The sequence below is a fragment of the Meleagris gallopavo genome, chromosome 16, assembly GCF_905368555.1.
Source record: "Meleagris gallopavo chromosome 16, MGAL_WU_HG_1.1, whole genome shotgun sequence".
Classification (NCBI taxonomy): Eukaryota; Metazoa; Chordata; class Aves; order Galliformes; family Phasianidae; genus Meleagris; species Meleagris gallopavo.
The window spans coordinates 2,275,124-2,292,387 of NC_139419.1; the positions used below are offsets into that span (position 1 = coordinate 2,275,124).

The following is a 17,264-nucleotide window of genomic DNA, read 5'->3' on the forward strand; positions in this document are numbered from 1 at the left end:
CACTGAGGAAACTGGGCCCGCTGCAGACAAAAGGAGAATGGGTAGCTGTGAGAGGTACAGACACTGCACAAAACCTTCATACATCTGTGCTTTCTGGAGCTCTACAAGGAAAACCAGGGAAATCCCAGCAGGGCAGAACTGAAGATGAAATGGTGAAGTCTTCAAACAAAGTACCAAACACTAAGCTCAGGCTTCAGAGTATAGCAGTGAATCTGGATTGCTACAGGTCTGAAGCACTCGCCCGGCCTTCATGCCTCTCCATAGCTTTAGCATATTTATGTCAAAACAAAGGGGTGGGCCAATGAAACCTGGTGTAGCAATACTGCACCACTTCCACCTCACTGTGAAATCCGCTCCTTCTGTTCAGTGTAACAACACTCAACCCTCCTCCCTTCGGTGCTTTTCCATTCAGAGCAGTGCAGGACGCTCCATCCCATCTTCTGCCTCCCTCCTGCAGTCCCCACCTCTGCTGGTGCTATGTACCAACGCCAGACACAAAGCCAGCTCTCTCCTCTTACATTTTTAAATCACTCCATCCTTTCTGGAGCTATCTGTTGGGCACAGCACTTCTCCTGCCTGCCTTCTCAGGACTCAGTTGCCTCTAGATAAGGAACAACAAACCACTGAGAAATAACCCTCTGCCCAACTGTGATGTGCCTCCATCTCAGTGGGACAGAGGATGCCAAGAAGAGTGGGCAAGAAAGAGGAACTGACATGCTTTGTGCATGGGAACCAAGAATCAATCAGGATATTGCTGTATTAAAGTTGTTTGCTGGGGAAATTCAGATTTCCATCATACACAAGTCACCTGTAAAGGCACCGAACCCTGGTGCTGCCATTTGCAGTGCCTGTATGGATGCAGAGCAGACACACGTGGCTACAATGCAGCACCCAGGGCAGCAAGCCTGCTGCTCCAGAGACTGCAAACCAGTGCCTGGGCTGAGCTCTGCACGCTGTAATCTAGCAGAAAAATACTGAGAAGCGTATCAAGCCAGGCTTGTCAGCCTTAATATTTTCTGCTGATTTGAACAGAGCCAGGGAATACGATAAGCATCTTTACAAATCCAGTTGGCTTTCCTTCAGATCCAGAAGCCTGTCTGTAAGCTGCACAAGAACAGGAGCCCACATGAAATCACATTTTGAACACAGAGCCAGTCCTGCTCCTCAGCCTCTGTGCTGAACCCTGTCTGCAGCAACACCTCCCTCAGCACGTGCAATTGCTCTTACAAGTAGCTGCAGAGCTACACTCAGCTTCAGGAATACCTCTCTTACTTAAAAATCTTCTGTATTTCTTTCTAAGGTTATGTTAATGAAGTGTTTCCACTGGAACCAATGAGTTAAAAATTGTATCAGCTTTTCCTTGGATGTTTTTTTTAAATCAGGTTAGTAAGTGTTCCCCATTCATCAGTGCAAATCAGCTTCATTTGCTTAGGAGCTCAAACTCGGAGCACACAATGGTATTTTCAAACCAAATACATCACGTTAAAGCGAGGGCAGTCATGGTTCATCTGAATCATATGGTCAGATTGCAAATCTAAGCTGAGGAAATAGAGGTTGTGACACCCCGCAGCTGGGACAGCCTTTGGACAGCAGTGTTACATCACGGCCACGGGGCCAGCCGGGTGCTTACCTGTGCGAAAGTGAAAGATCCCATGAGAACATTAAAAAAAGGAAAGGTTTTCGTGTCCTCGCCAAACCCCTTCCTTCACTTAATGCTACCGCGGGCTGAGTTTCTTCAGAGCAAATGATTGCAGGAGGTTGCTGCCAAGCAATTGCTACTGATTTATTTTCATCCGATCACACAGCGCAGGAATTAAGCACTGTGCAAAACACATGGGCCACTTAATTACAAAAGGGCTTCTCCTGCCACACAAACCAATGCCAAGCGACTGAGGCTGCTCACAGAGTGCCCTGACACGGCCCCAGCTCCACATCACGGGACAGAGGGGCTCCAATGCCACGCAGACACAGTGCCAGCAAACACAGCACCACGTCTGCTGCAAACGGAGCTGCCTTTCCTTCTGTCTTTTAAGCAGGCAGGATGAATGAGAGCAGTGCAGCTCGGAGGCTCAGGCAGCGCTCTCTGGATGCCAGAGCCATGCTGTGTGAACATGTGTGTCCATCAGACAATTGTTGGGAGTGGTGAATTCTAAATCTGACCCAGAGATAGGGAAAAAAAAAAAAAAGGTGGGGTGTGAAACCATGCACAGAAAATGTTTCAGGCATTAAAAGTAAGTGCAGTGTGAGCAGTGCTGTGCTGGATGGTCTGCAGACCAGGAACTGGTGCAGCATGCTATCTTGTAATGTTTCTTTGGAAATATTCCGTTTCCCTCAACATTCAGTCAGAGTTAAGTACCCTTGAACTAATGAATCTTTCTTTATAGGGGAAAACACACATTTGATACCACGGGTTCATTCATTTATCTAAGCTATAATGCTTAAATGTCTTTAATTGCTGAGTCACCATCCCTGGATGCGTTTAGAAACCATCTGGATGTGGTGCTCAGGACATGACTTAGAGGAGGGTTGTTAAAATCAGGGTAGTATGGTTAGGTTGTGGTTGGACTTGATCTTCAAGGTCTTTTCCAATGTGAGCAACTCTATGATTCTATGATTGTATTTATGCATTTTTATTTTACTGTAAGAAATAGGTAAACCAGTGCTTTACTTCATGCCTCTCCTTTAGATAAGTTACATCAGCACACTGAAATGCTGCCCACGCTCTGAGCAGCCGCACATCCCCCCCCTCGTGTGGCTGCAGCTCACTCACCTTAACTCTCTCCATCACTTTTCCCACTGCACAAAGGAGCAGACACATCTGGCTAACCCAAGTGATGGAGCAGAACACAGTGTGCCAAAACCACCACCCTGTGCAGTAACAACTGAACCGACATCTGTCACAGCATCTCGTTACATGTCAGATACTTCATACCGGGATGCTGTGCTTCAGCTCTCACCCAGCACGCGTGAGTTGTCAGTGAGAAGGAAGCTGTGTGTTTCTATCTTCAGATCAATACACAGCTTTTGTTCAGGAACCTCAATTCACCTCAAAAATGTAAATACAGCCATTGACACCACAGTGATTCACTCAGTTTATCATCAATTCAGCAACAGTGTTGTGTCAGTCGGCAGTATTGTGCAGCAATTCAATGCCAAGCACGCAAACAATTATGTTCTCGACTTTTTAATACAACACTGTGTATTGTAAATACTAAAAAAAGTGCTAAAAAGCATGATACGGTGGAAGGGAACAGATAAACGAAATCTATTTCTCTTTTTCAGAATGGATGAAATTTGTTTTTCAACCACTTACGAGCAATTGTTTCACCTTTTTGTTTTGTTTTCCTTTCCAGAGGTTCCATCTTCGAGTGACGTCCTTCTGGGCTGCACCTCATGTGAGTACAGGCGTTATTGTATGTTTTTTATCAATGTACAACAGTGAAAATATTGACCAGCATTGCGATTTCTATTTTCTATTTACTTCTGTGAAATTGTACTGGCCAATTCACTCAGTCCCCTGGGAGGGGTTAATGAAGGCAGTTGGTGTTCACTCCCAGCTGGACCTCCTCCTCAAAGCTCACAAGCAGGTCACCCATGTAGGCTCTCATACAGAGATCCTCCAATGTACTGCAGCTATAGCTTTGGGATATTTAGACTTGGGGGATGCAGCCCGTGATCCTCAGGCACTCAAGGACTCTTTGCCAGGCAGGAGAAGCCCCAAAATCCAGAGAAACTGCAGAAACAGACTGGAGGAACATCAGCACCTGGAGGAGTGAATTGGCATCATCTCTGCGAGCTGCTTGCCCTCCCTGCCAGGAACAAATCGAGGCAGTAATGCTCTCCTCCCCACCTCCACCGGCAGGCCATCACAGCAGCTAACACTGGAAGCCCACAGCCCACATGAAAGGCTTTTACGCACTGACAAAGGCTGCCCAGAGTGCGCTGCTCTCGCTGCTTAATGAGCCAAGGACCAGAGCCAGGAATTATTTAATGCTAACACCGGCCCTGCCAGCACTGAGTGCAGCTCTGCAAACCACTTCAACTTCTTCATTTTCTCCTCCGTACAGCGAACGCAACATTTCTGCACCCAACAACCATCTCCCCACTGCTTAATTCCCAATTTGATACTCAAGCCGTAAATGCACCGCCTCCCTTCCTTTCACTTTGATAAAGTACAGTCAGTATCAATAGGCAACGCTTTCTAAAAACTTATTTCCAGCTATTGTGAAACAGGAGCTGAATGTTTATGGAGTAGTTACTTTTTATGTCAGTTTACCATAGGGCCTCTTTAGCCACAAGCTTACAGCCGGAGGCCCCGAGGCATTTTTGGGAATGGAAACTTTTGGAGCTCAGCTCTTTACAAATTTCCAGCCCACGGTGTGTTTTTCATTAGTCTACATGGTGTTATAATAAATGATGCACTTCCTCTTTCATTTTATGATTTTTTTAAACATGCAACAATTTTTTCTGTCTGTTTTCTATTACTTTAAAATACTCAACCACAATCACCATACAGTCTGCTCCGTGTATAACGACAGAAGGGATCCACTGAGTAAGATATCAGCTAGAACAAGACAAGCTTCTCATTTAAATTCTTCACTGAAGGCCAATCATAAATGCATTCGGTGTACGCAGATCCATTTTTAGGGGCCATGGTTACAAAAAACAGCAGTAAGTCTGACATTCCAGAAGCTGAAGTTGGCCCAGAAGAGGCTCCTTACCTGCAGGACACAGCTAAAGCAGTGTGAGCTCGCTGGCCAGATGCAAAAGCCATGAAAAACTCCCCATGCCTTTGCATAGCAGAATTACACAAGGGGCTTTTTTGCATAAGGAGATACAATACAAAGCTGACGGCTCAGCTCCCTTCCCTGAGTGCAGCTCTGAGAGGTGTTGGCTCTCGTTCTCCTGGGGCAAAGCACCACAATTCCTCAACTGCTGCAGTGGGTCCTTTACATTACAGCAGAATTAGACCCCAGGAAGGACACACGTAATTGTCTCCTTCAAAAGTTTATAAACAAGAGATAACAGCATCCCGAACAAAGACATTGTGAAGTTATCACTCTAAACAAAACAGAGCACGAAGGGAAAGAGAAAGTGTCTAAAAAAAAAAAAGAGAGAGAGAGAGAAAAGAAAGTAGCCAAGCACACAGCATTTGAGAATGAAACTCTGCATCCCAACAGCATGACTGCCCACATTTAAAGCAAGCCAAAGCTCTTTGCACTGCCTTGTTCCTCTCAGCCCAAACTAGTTTGGTGAGCTCTGCAGGCGGTCGAAGGAAAATCAAAACCAAATGTCTTAAACATCTCAGAGCTGATGTCTGAGAACGCAGCGTTATCAAGAAATGCTCATCTCCCTCTGGGCTCCCTCGCACTCACTGCTGGTAGTAACTGAACTGAGCACATCTGTAACAGACAAAGCATATAGACAAGAATGTCTGCACATTTGTTCGGTAATACTGGGGGACTTCTGTAGGTGACAGCCTGAGAATTGAGAAAGAGGAGGAACTAATGCTAAAGTAATGCTAACTATTGCTATCCACCAAACAAAGGCCATGGTGGTGATGGGCTAGAGGTTGGAGTGGCTGATCCCAGTCACCTTTTCCAACTCAGTGATCCTAAGATCAGCCTTTAGTGCTGAGGAGATGGAACCTTCCAACCTCTTTTGAACACAGAAAAGAAAGTGAAGGCCATCTGCTGCCACTGCCGGCAAGGAGGGAGTGCTGAATTAAGCAGACCCAGCTAACGACAGGACCCAGGAAGGAGAAAGGATTATCATTACACAGCATTCAGTTGTCTGACCCACTTCACCACATTAAAAAAAAAAAAAACAGTAAAAAGAAATACAAGTTTTATAATCACACCTCAAAATAACAACTAATTGGACATTGCAATTGCTTAATGGCAGAAAAGTACTCACTAATGGGAGGAGCAGTTCTCCACTACGTGCCCAAATCTATATTGGAATATTTTTAAGATGATATATGGTTGATACATTTATTTTTAGAGAGCCTTTTAATGTTCACCCTCTATAAATAATTCTCAATAAGAACACACTCCCAGGGCTGGCAGCACCAGGAAAACCAGGCTATGCCAACAAGAAGGCATTCCAGTCCAACTTCATCACGTCTAGCACACCAAGTTTCATTTACAAATCTTTGATTTCTAGATGAATGGCAGTTCAAAGTACATTTTAAAGACAGCTACTTTCTGCCTATGTATGTAGAGATTGCTAGAGATTAAGTCACTTTAATTAAAGACTTCAGCAGGTGTAACTTTGTGATAGTCTTTGAATTTGGTTTAAACTGATGTACGTTCTGTGATTACCCACAGTGAGCTTTAAGAACATCAGAGATCTCCCAAACACAGCAAAGGAAAGCTACTGATGGTCTGAAGTTTGGTGCTGCTCTGTCATTTACATAACATACACATAACTGAGTTGGAAGCAGCACTCTGAAATGCTCAGCAATAAAGAAAAGCCCTGGAAGCAGCTGTGGGAGGGAAGCCCAGACCACGCCAGACCTACACATTTCAGTGGGGTTTTGTCCTGGTTTTTATATATGTATAAAACTACCCAAAGTTAACTTGCAGTGTCAAGGCCTACAGCATTTAATTTAAAAGCATTTGGGATTCAATTGGTTTAAAAATGAAAATGGAATTATTTTAACTCATTCTTCCCTCAGTGTCATGTTTTAGGGTGATAGCAATATGAATCCCCTCTTTCTCCATTACTCAAATGTTCTTTCTTGGGAAAAAAAAAAAAAAAAGTAATCCAAAGATTAATTTTAAGCTATCAGATAAAAATACCATAGTATTTACCTTAACATTTTTTGAATATATACTGAATTCAAGTGAAGCAATTTCAAAAGTTACCCTGGATGCTCTTCTCATTTTAAGACATTAAATATTGGCTCTCACAATTTCCATTATACACTGCCTGACAGTGTTTGCTGCTGCTGCTGACTACATGAGCTGACTTAATTCTTACAGTGCTAATGACAAAGTTTCGTACAAGTTGGGCACAGATGACATTTCAGAGTTTCATACTTAGTGCAGGTGTAATTGCACATAATGTAAGCGTAAAAATTGGTAGTGCTAAATGCATAAATTCCCCCTTGATCTTTTTTTAATAATTATATCATCAGCAACAGCTACCTTCAAACTTGCCTCCTAATCCTGCTTTAAATGATCATTTACTGCTGACACCTGAAGACAAGGGAAGGGCACAGACACACTCGTATAATCCAGAGCACAGGGAACTTGCAGACCCCAAACTGAAGTCCCAAAGCCACAACAAAGCCACGGACAGAGCAGTGGGAGAAACCAGCGATGGAAGCAGACAGCAATCCAGCAGCTGAGGGTCAGTGCGTGGCAATGTGGTGCAACAACTCAAAGGCAAAGCTTACAGTGGATGATTTGCACGAGGCACAATTCTGGGAGCTCCAACTCATCCTAAAGAAATAACTGCACAGTTCTGAAAAAAATCACATTTCCATTTTCGTGTTTTTCTCCTCATCGGCTGCACTGATGCTGCAGGAGAGAGAACAATGACAAACAGAAAGGGGCAGAAAGAAAGGCGTGTTCTGTCGCTTCAGCAGAAAGGTGCAAATCTGGAGTGACTGCAAAGGTTTGAGCTGCACTGCTCCTCATCCACTGCTCCTGCACCAGGGCTCACCCTTGGCCAGAAAGGGAAAACCACCAAAGTTAGGGAAGGTCCTTTCAGTACCCACATCAGGCACAGGTTAATAAGAGATCACAGGGCTGCTCACCTCCAGGTTTATTCGCTGGGGGCTGGTTGTGTAACTAACAGCAGAAAGGAGTCATTTCCAGCTCATTTTGCCCTGTGAGCCCCGGGCTGCCAGGAGCTCAGGAGCAGCTTTCCCTGCCTGCCCCGTTGGGTGTTCCTCTTTGAAGAGGCACCCAAGCAGCAGCTCACTCACCTGTTCTGTAGGGTTGTCTTTAAAGCAATGCTTTCCACCCTTCGAGCTTAACTGCAGAGACGTGCAATTAATTAAGCAAGTTAGTGGTATGTAATTCCAGCCTTTTATTTGTGCTGGGTGTTAGAGCAGGACACACGTCCTGTCTGTAGCAGGATTTTGGAGGCTCCACAGAAAATGCTGTACTTCACAGACCGATCTGATAGGGTTTGTGCAACGCCAGCCCAACCTGTGGCAGAGGAAACCAAATAGCTATCAATTAAAGGAACCTAACAGCCTCTGTTGCTACTGTGCTGTATGGAGCTGGTGCATTAAACCTTTGTTCTGACGTGCTTTTTTTTTTTTTTTAAATGACTTTTTATGCTCAAATGAAGAGCGAGCCTGGAAGTGAATTTTAAGTGGACTGCCTCCAAATTGGACAGGCTAACAAATCTTCATTTGTTAGCAGACAAATGGACCCCTACTGGCCAGATGGCTGCAACGCTGCATAAGAAATGCATCGAAAGCTGCTCCTAGCAGTAGTATCCAAACACCACATTACTGCTTCCCAAATATTTTTCTGGGCTATAATGTTTGTAAACCGAGCCCTCTCTTCTTGCCAAGCTGCCAGGAACATTCTCAACAGTTTTAGTTCTTAATAACAACAACAACAACAACAACAATTAATTTAAAAAATCCCCACATTATTAAAAAAAATTATGGAGAAAAGATGACAAGGAATCTATCCTAATATAACGGCTCTCCCATTTCCACATGGCGTGTGTGCTGTTTGTTTTCATTCTTGGAGCACAGGATTTTATAGCTGTAATTATCTCATTTTCTCATGGTACAAACAGTCCAATTTTTATTCATTGAGGTTAACATTTTGGTAGTATTCTTCCCCTGGTTTTTCTTCCCCTTAAAGCTTGCTATTAACATCAAATACAATAGATTCATACAATCAAAATACCTGTTGGGGGAGAGATTCATTAATAAATTGTATTTTCCTATCAGCTCAGAGCAGAAGTGTCAGTATGAAAATGAATATCTAGAGGGAATGATGCTTTAACTCATTCCTGAAGTTTGAAGCATATGATGGTGGTTCTATTCTTAAATTAATATCATTTAAAAGATACAGTTTCTCAACCATAGCCTTATCTTAAAAGATTTCTGTGCAAGAATTTTCCCCCTAATCTGGAGGGCGTTGAGAGGTAATGTTCAACCAAGCAGACCCTAGAAGCAAGGAGGTGCTTCATGGTCAGCTGGCTGTGAAATCCTGTAGCTGCCTGCAGCCCTGCATGCAACCCCGCTGCTTTAGGTCTAAGGTTTTTTTAAGTGTTTAAGGACGAGGAGCTGCGCCCTGGTATTTATCAAGGAAGACAGCCCTGGCCTGTACTTCTGCCCTGCTTAAACAGCACCTGTGCCATTTCCCCGTGCTGGGAAGCAAGCCGGAGCACCCGCAGGTGCAAGACCTGTGGTCTTTGCAGAGCAGGCAGAGGGTGAGAGCTGTTCCCCTTCACAACCTCCTGAGGTCTGCAGAAGGAGGAACTTCTGAGAGCCCGGTGGCAGGGAAAGGTCAGGAGCAGGGTATTATACTCTGATTGTTTGGATTAGCACACAATGGTTAACTAAACTGACTTAATATCTAATGACATTTCCAAACAATAGCTCATAAAATTATCCAAAGTATGCAGAAACAAAAGACGCAGACAAACACCACTGTGGTCCCTAAGACATCCACACAGCAGTGCGTTTCAGTGCTCTGGCTGTGCAGATTAGAGGGCAGCTGTAAATGAGCCTGAGCGAAAAACTTCTGAGCAGAAAAGACAGAAGCACCCCTTCCTGCCTTGCCCGTTATTATCACTGCCACTTGCGTGCAACAATCAGTTTCTGTCCCATGCCTTCAGCATACAACCATGTTTTTGGAAACAGAATCGCTGTGTTTAAAAAAAATAAAAAGCACTTTACTGAAATGAATCACAAGCTCAGAACTCTCCCAGAAAGCTGCTGTGAATTAGCTGGGTTAGCAGGTCTGAGGGATTGTCACTAAAACCACATCAGCATCCTGAGTCACGTCAGCTGGGGAAGGCTCTGCGATGGGACAGATGCTATCGCTGCTCTCCAACTGCTCTGCACTGCTCCCTTACCAACGAAGCCAGCATTAGGAATATTAAACCCAGGCACCTGTCTCAGCAGCTTGAGCTGCTTGTGAGGCACCCTACAAAAGTACACCTCTGTGGTCCTTTTTGAAAGCAAACTGCTGATGCTACAAGCTTCACCAGATCTGCCAGCTTCACCACAGCCCATGGGAGAAGCTGCTTGAAATGCCCAAAGCAGTCACTGCTGGTGAAGGATTTGTGTGCAACCGCTGGGCTGCAGCTCAGGTACAACTGTGCTCTCCTTCTTTAAGGGGCAAAAAGCTGTGCTCATACAAAAGACATCTCTAAAGCAACCCATCTGATATTTGCTGAGAAGTCTTGCTTGCTTCAGCTGATTTGCAAATACAATTTATTTATTTTAGGTAATTACCAAAGCACTTTTGGGCACATTAAGCCAAATATGAACTTGCTGAATTCTCATACTAAGATAAAACGCAGATAACACGAGTCCTGAGCGGATTCCCTTCACATTACTTCTTAGTTCAACACTTATACTGAAAAACAGCAAAAAGCATCCATCGGTGACTGCAAGCATCTGTGCAATGGAACAAGGAGGTACCTGCCCACATTGCAACCTGCATCACATCGCATACCAGTGACGGGCTGTTTGCAATCCTCTGAAGGCACCGTGTTTTCAGCTTGGACTCAAAGCACGCTGAGGTTCTTACAACCCTTCCAGTTAAATAACTATTCCGTATAGACAACTTCCACATGGGTAGCAGAGGTCCAGACACACACCCACTAATTCATTGATGCCACAGTGATGCTTCAACAAAACCACTTCAGCTCGCAAAAGCAATACCCTGCCAACCACAGTCCTCAAAAACTACTTTTACATTACCCTTGTGAATTGCTTAATCCACCCTAAGCAGTGCCTCTACCTAGAGCTGAATTACCGTACCAAGCACTCCTAAAAGATCAACCTTGGTGAACAAAACTGAACAGAACTTATTTGTCTTTGTCTCACTTAGCTTCCATACATAGAAGGTCAGAGCAGAACTGCCCGTCAGCTTCTAGCAGCTGTCAGAGATGACAGCACCTCAAACACGCCGTGCCTCCATCCTTGCAGCACCACAGAGCAGGGTGCAGACATATATTTGCATTATGTACGCATTCATCACTCATTTTAGGCGTCAGCTCCTTTTGGGTTAATAAGGAAAAGCATCCACTATGCTTCTCTGCTGTGGGCAGGGAGAAAAATACAAACTAATTCTTCATTACAGTTTTACAAAGCAAATTATTTAGCGGCAATTTGTATTCAAGCTAAGCACACAGAATCATGATATTACACTCTTTTTATTCAAATGAAAGGAATTTACATTCACCTACCATCTCATTAAAGTAAGAATGATGAAGCATTTTCCTTTTTTTTTCTTTTTTTTTTCTTTTTTTTAATCAAAGTGTTCTTTCTGAATGCTTAAAATAATTCTGAGGTTTATATTTTAGTATTTTTTCAAATACAGGCTGGCTCTGTTTCAGGTCTAATGCAGCTTTCTGTTCAAACTCCCAGGCCAGCTGGGTGCTGCAGGCTCCTGCTGCACAGCAGTGCTTTGCAGAGCCGGGCAGGGTTTGGCTCCTGACAAACACAGCTGTGAGAAGTTCAGCTCTAAGGGAAGTTGAGCTCACTGTGCCCAGGGTTTGCAATGCTGTTGGCACACACAGCCTTGCAGAATATCTACTTCCCTGGTAAATAGTCCTTTCTGGTACAAAAGCAGCTCCTCCAATGGATGCAGACGCTACTTGTTGCTGGTTATACAACTCTAGCAAGGGCTGGGCTATTCCTGAACCACACTCACATCCTTCCAGTTTGTACTTCAGAAACAACAACAAAACCCTTGCGTGGTGACACGGTGGCACACAGAACAGACCTTCTGGCAGCACTGGGCCCCGCGACCAGCACCCCGCACCCCTCTGACACAACCGCGCCGCGATATCGCGGCGGTTTTGCAACTGCCCTCTCCGCCAATCGCAGCGTGCAGCTGAAGCTTAAAGGATTATGTGTATGTATGTGCAGGGGAAGTCACATGTAAATACAGACTCGGTGCCATGAACAGGGCTGGTGCAGCCGTCAGCGGGCTGCTGCTAAGCCTGCCTATTGTTTACTCTTGCTAGAGAAATGAGAGGTCGGAGTTTCTGCTGAGCTTACCTTGGAAGGGTTCTGACTTGATGGACAAAATGTTTCTGCCAGCCTTCAAGGAACAGCAGGGCAGTGCCCACCAGGTGAGATTCTTAATAGTTCGCCTTCCGGAATGCTTTTGCTTTTTTTTCTGAGTCTGGGAACAATTCATGTCAATGCATATGAGCTTTGGGTCAGTGCAAACGATCAGCTCCGTCGTTACAAACCAGTGGTCAGTATTTAGAGAGCGGTTCTTTAGGAAAAACGTTGATGTATAAATGTGCCATGCTGCTACTCAGATCTGCTCGTCCAAAAGAAAGTTACAGAGGGCTTCCTTAAGCACAGCAGTTTTCACTCTCTTACTCGTTATACTGGGCTTCTCATTTACTGCTTCTTCTGTGTATGACTACGTGGTTCTAAGTTTTTCTTACTGGTTGCTCTGAATATATGAGATCTTAATTTTTTACTTTATATTAAATCCTGAGTGGTATGGCAGAGATATAGCAGAGAAATCGATCAGATATTAATCTGATTAGTCTTTAATAAAGAAGCAAAGTTGCCAGTGAAAATGAGGTACTTGTGAATCTCCTATTCATGGCACAATAAAACAGCACGCAGCAAACCATACTGTGAAAAATTACTGCAAAGCAGCTAAAAGACACTGCTAATTAACTAATTAATTACAGTTAAGCTGCATTTTCATTTATATTATAAAAGAAGGTAAACCAAAGGCAAACATCAAAGCACCAGAAATTTCCTGCTTTCAGCAGAACCTCTGAATAAGCAGAATGACTGCTGTCCTTTTCAGCCTCCATAAGCATTTTTAGCTATGCTAATCACCACAGTATTTGCAAATCTGTTTTCTACTGCACTTAGCACAAGACCTACTTCGCTTTAGGGCTCTGCCTGCTGAACTTTACGTCCCTTTTATATAAATGCTAAAGCAGCATTAAAAGGCAGCACGCTATTTCTTACACCAGCATCACATTCCGAACGTATTTGGTTGGCCCAGTGATTTAAGCCAAAGCAGCGCCCTATGGATTCCAACAGAATTTGAATCGATTCTGAAATTATGGAAAAAAAAAAAAAAAAAAAAAAAAAGTTAATCAAATGTCTGGACAAACTGATTCATGTGAATGTCTGCCTTCATGATCTGTACATCAGAATGATTCACTTTAGCTGCTCACTTCAGGGTCTGAGCAGCACGTAAGACTTTATCAGAATATCAGCGTATTTCCCACAGCAGCTAAAACACAGTGCTCACGTACATGAGGATGGACCAGTCAGCTCCAGTACCTCCTACAAACAGTGGTGTAGCGTTGGTATGCACCCCGTATCTGTGGGCCATGTAACAACAACCATTTATCAATCATTACTAAGAAACTGGCTCTGTGACAAACTAATTACTCCTCAGGCTTCCACCCATTAGCACAGAAGGAAGCAGACACTCAAGGTGCATTTATAATCAAGGCTTTATACAGCTCTGCAGTAACAAAATCTGCTACAGAGGTTGTGCTTTGGAAGATTTCTTAAAATGTACACACCTAAATCTGCTCAAAGGACAAATAATTGTTAACTGTTTAATGGTACGTGAATCACTACAATTAGTAAGCAGTAGCCTTTATTTGATGTCATTTATTGGGCTGTCTTCCCAGGGACGTGTAAAAACCCTAGCCAGTGCTTCTCCTGTGGGTTGGACAGACCATGGGTTAGCAGGTGTCACCATAACTATATCACTGATGTTTCTGCAATGAGAGACTCCCTACAGAGAACCCTGGGTTACAGAGGCCCAAGACTCCTTTGCACACTTCTCTCCCCCCACAAACTGCTTTTGGTTTCTGCCATTGGAAACGCTTGTGCAGCCTCATACTGATACCCACAGAAGAGCTGCTAAAAATGACTGAGGAAGCAACTCCCACCTACATACCTGTGAGGGCAAACTGAGCACTGCCACGTCTCCAGTGCCCAGCAAACGTCCTACAACAGACAGCCATCAGGGTCAGCGCTGCCTTCTTGGAGTCTGATGGATTGTTCCAGACATGTAGTGCTGCAGGGAGCCCTATAAGTGATTAACACTATCAATCAACTGAAAATGTTGATGAACAGCAGGCAAACCCCCCAGCGCTGGTGTAGAGGAGAGGGGAGCTGCAGCAGACAAGCAATAGGTGGACAAATCTGAACCTTTTGTGCCAATGAGATGCCTTGATTAATTTCAAGCTCCTTGTAAATGAAACTCCTACTCCAGATCTTCGTAAGTACAGTCATCCTAACATCAGCATTAATATTATACTAGCCCTCCTAAAACCTTCAGTTAAAATACTGTATTCAGCAATTACAAGTGGAGTAAAACTAAATCAGTAAATATGCCAGTTCATCTCAAGGAGGCAGCTGGAAAATGGCATTTCCTTCACTGAGCAAAAGAAATCAAAAGCCACAGGAGTGTCAGGAACAAGAGGTCTCAGACTTTAGCTGACAATTATCAGGAAGGTATCTGTTTATCGTTAACGGATGTGACAAATCTTGACGTCATTTCAGCCATAGTAGAGCTCTCTGCTAAGGAGCAGACTGTTGTCTTCAAACTCCAGACTCAAACCGGTTTCATACTTACTGTTATCTTGGAAAGAGCTATGCCAATATTTCTGCATTTATGAGAAACCTGGTCCTGGCAGCCTGAGTGTTTCACAGGAATTCCTCCGCAGCAACACGATGCCTTGTTTATCAGTCACGGTGTTGGCTTTCACTTGTGCCTCTAGTTGGAAATGGCGTGATGTTAGAGCTTCCAGGAAAACTACCATCTGTGCTTCCCGCCAGTCAGGCAGGAGAATACCTGCAGGGAATGCTTCCACGCTGCCGGCTCTGAGCAGCATTTCCCATCACAAGCCCTGAGCATGAGAGAAGCCAGCAACGACGGTTAAGATAAGAGCTCCCTCACACCCATCCCAGCAGGATCCCAGCCTCTCACACTGCCCTGCAGCAAGTTCAGTCCACAAAGAATAGGGATGGTTCACACTAATTTTGATAGGCGAGGACTGGTCCTCTTTAACAGAGTGATGCTGATTTAAATCGTAACACTCAGCTCATAGACACTGCTTACTCCTGCAATCCTGAGCAATGCTGGAGATTCAGAGATCCAACCATCTGCAAACCTGTGATCTAAGTGAAGATATTTAGCATAAAGATGCTTTGTAATTTTCTCTTTCCTCAAGTTAAAATATATATATATATACACATACACATATATGCACACATATATATATGTCTCCATGATCTGATCTTTACGCACACACACAAAAAGAACCTCTGTGTTTCAAATGCTGGTAGCCACTATCTGAGCTGATCCATGTAATGCACTCTGCTGGGCAGGTTGGCCTTCCTGCACGAGCAGAAAGAGACCCCACCTCACGCCACCAGACATTCACTGTGCGTTAGGAGCTGCACTGCTCGCTCTGTGGCAAAGCCCTCCCCATCACACAGAGATGTTACAGACAAAGGACGGTGAGATTTCCACACAGAGGCTCTGTCGGAATTCAGAGATAAAGCAAAGTCAGGAAGAGGTGGAGCATGAGAGCGGTCAGACTCACTCATCTGATAGTGGGCACTAAGATAAGGGACAGCCAGCAAGTGACAGAGTTAACCCCTGTGGAGCCCTGGGCAGCTGCTGCTGAGCACGCAGAGCACTGCTGGCAGTGCAGCTCCTGCTGGGGCCGGGTTCTTAACTGCATGAAGGCAGATGTGCCTGGCAGACAGCAGCTGTCTCTGCACACGGGGCTCCTCCTGCACAACCTGCAGTGCCCCTAGTGCAGGGCTATCTCTCCCTCACAAGCTTTACTTTGCCATTAGCTAAAAATAAATTTTCCTTTTTCTTCCAAAGGAGCACCTGAACTCACCTGATGCATACTGATCTGTGTGGGCAATCTGCAGACAGCTTAGCTCTGATGTGCCCTTAAGTGAACTCAGGTTCCCAAGGAAAGAGATTAACAATCTAAACAAAGTGTGCTAATGGGGCTTTGTTAATATTTTGCATTTGGAGGGCACTACATATATTTATACAGTAGTAATAGAATAATGTAAAGAAAACATTGAAAGGGAAGTGAAAAACTGCATTTATGGTTGGTAGGTTGCTACCAGGCAGCAGAAGTGGGCTCTGAATTACACTGTAGCTGCAATGCAATGATTTACCACAATGATGCTGCCTATGAAATAAAGGAACAAACAGATTACAGTGGTTGCAAACATCTGCAGAACAGCAAAAGACTTCACATCACAAGAGCGGGGCCCTTGGGAAGGAGCTGAATTGCGAAGTGTTCTCAAGCAGATGTTCGTTTAGAATTTCTGAAAAAGCAGTGAGATGGGTGAGCAATCTCAAAGGATGACCCAAGCACAGTGTGAAGAGTGACTTCAGAAGCACGAGCAACTGTGTGCTCACTTCACACCCTCAGAAAGGATGGGAAATACACCTATCCTTTCTGACAATTCCGTTCTCGTTGCTGGCTTGACATGCCTAAGAATGCATCTAAGGCAGCCCAGGAAGTCCCAAAGGAATGAGAGAAGAAAGAAGTGAAGAGTATCATCTGAAGAACCTCGTGCTCCCTCTGCCAGGACCGGAACAGAAAGCAGTACTGCAAGAGGAAGAAAACCACCCCACCCCCACTGGCTCTTTTGTTTGTATGCTGTAAGCATCCCAGGCAGGATGTCAGATTTAATGCTACTTTATGCATCAGTTATTACTGTAATCCACTCATGGCTTCTTTCACGTTGTTCTGCATGAGATCAACTACATTATAAAATGCAACTGATATCAATTATAAGCATACCACCCGTCAAACTGGTCAATGATTGCACCACGAAGACGCAAATGATGGGGTTGGCAGAGGCCTGTTTCTCAGCCCAGCACCCAGCATCAAGCAGGATTTTCTTCTACACTAATGTTTAAAGCATTTTATCTGAGCCGTATCATTATATTCCAAACAATAGCAACTCAGCAGCCACACAACAGAAGAATATTCGGTTTCTTACTTGCCTGCACTGCAGCATTTTTCCCCTCTCATCTAACCTGGACAATCTAGTTTTACTTTTC

General features: G+C 44.3%; 2 protein-coding genes across 13 annotated transcripts in view; one reads left to right on the plus strand and one right to left on the minus strand.

Moving 5' to 3' along the window:
• The window catches only part of CHLSN (cholesin), a 99,204-nt gene that overhangs the window by 36,416 nt on the left and 45,524 nt on the right, over positions 1-17,264 (minus strand). The window lies entirely within an intron of this gene.
• The window catches only part of GPR146 (G protein-coupled receptor 146), a 33,237-nt gene that overhangs the window by 10,086 nt on the left and 5,887 nt on the right, over positions 1-17,264 (plus strand). The window contains exons 2-3 of one of the 4 annotated variants that reach the window (XM_085238050.1): positions 3,354-3,395; positions 3,706-12,291. The gene's annotated coding sequence lies outside the window, so the exon portion shown is untranslated. The remainder of the gene's footprint in view (positions 1-3,353; positions 3,396-3,705; positions 12,292-17,264) is intronic. The other 3 variants (XM_085238051.1, XM_010719660.4, XM_010719659.4) reach the window with 3 other exon arrangements.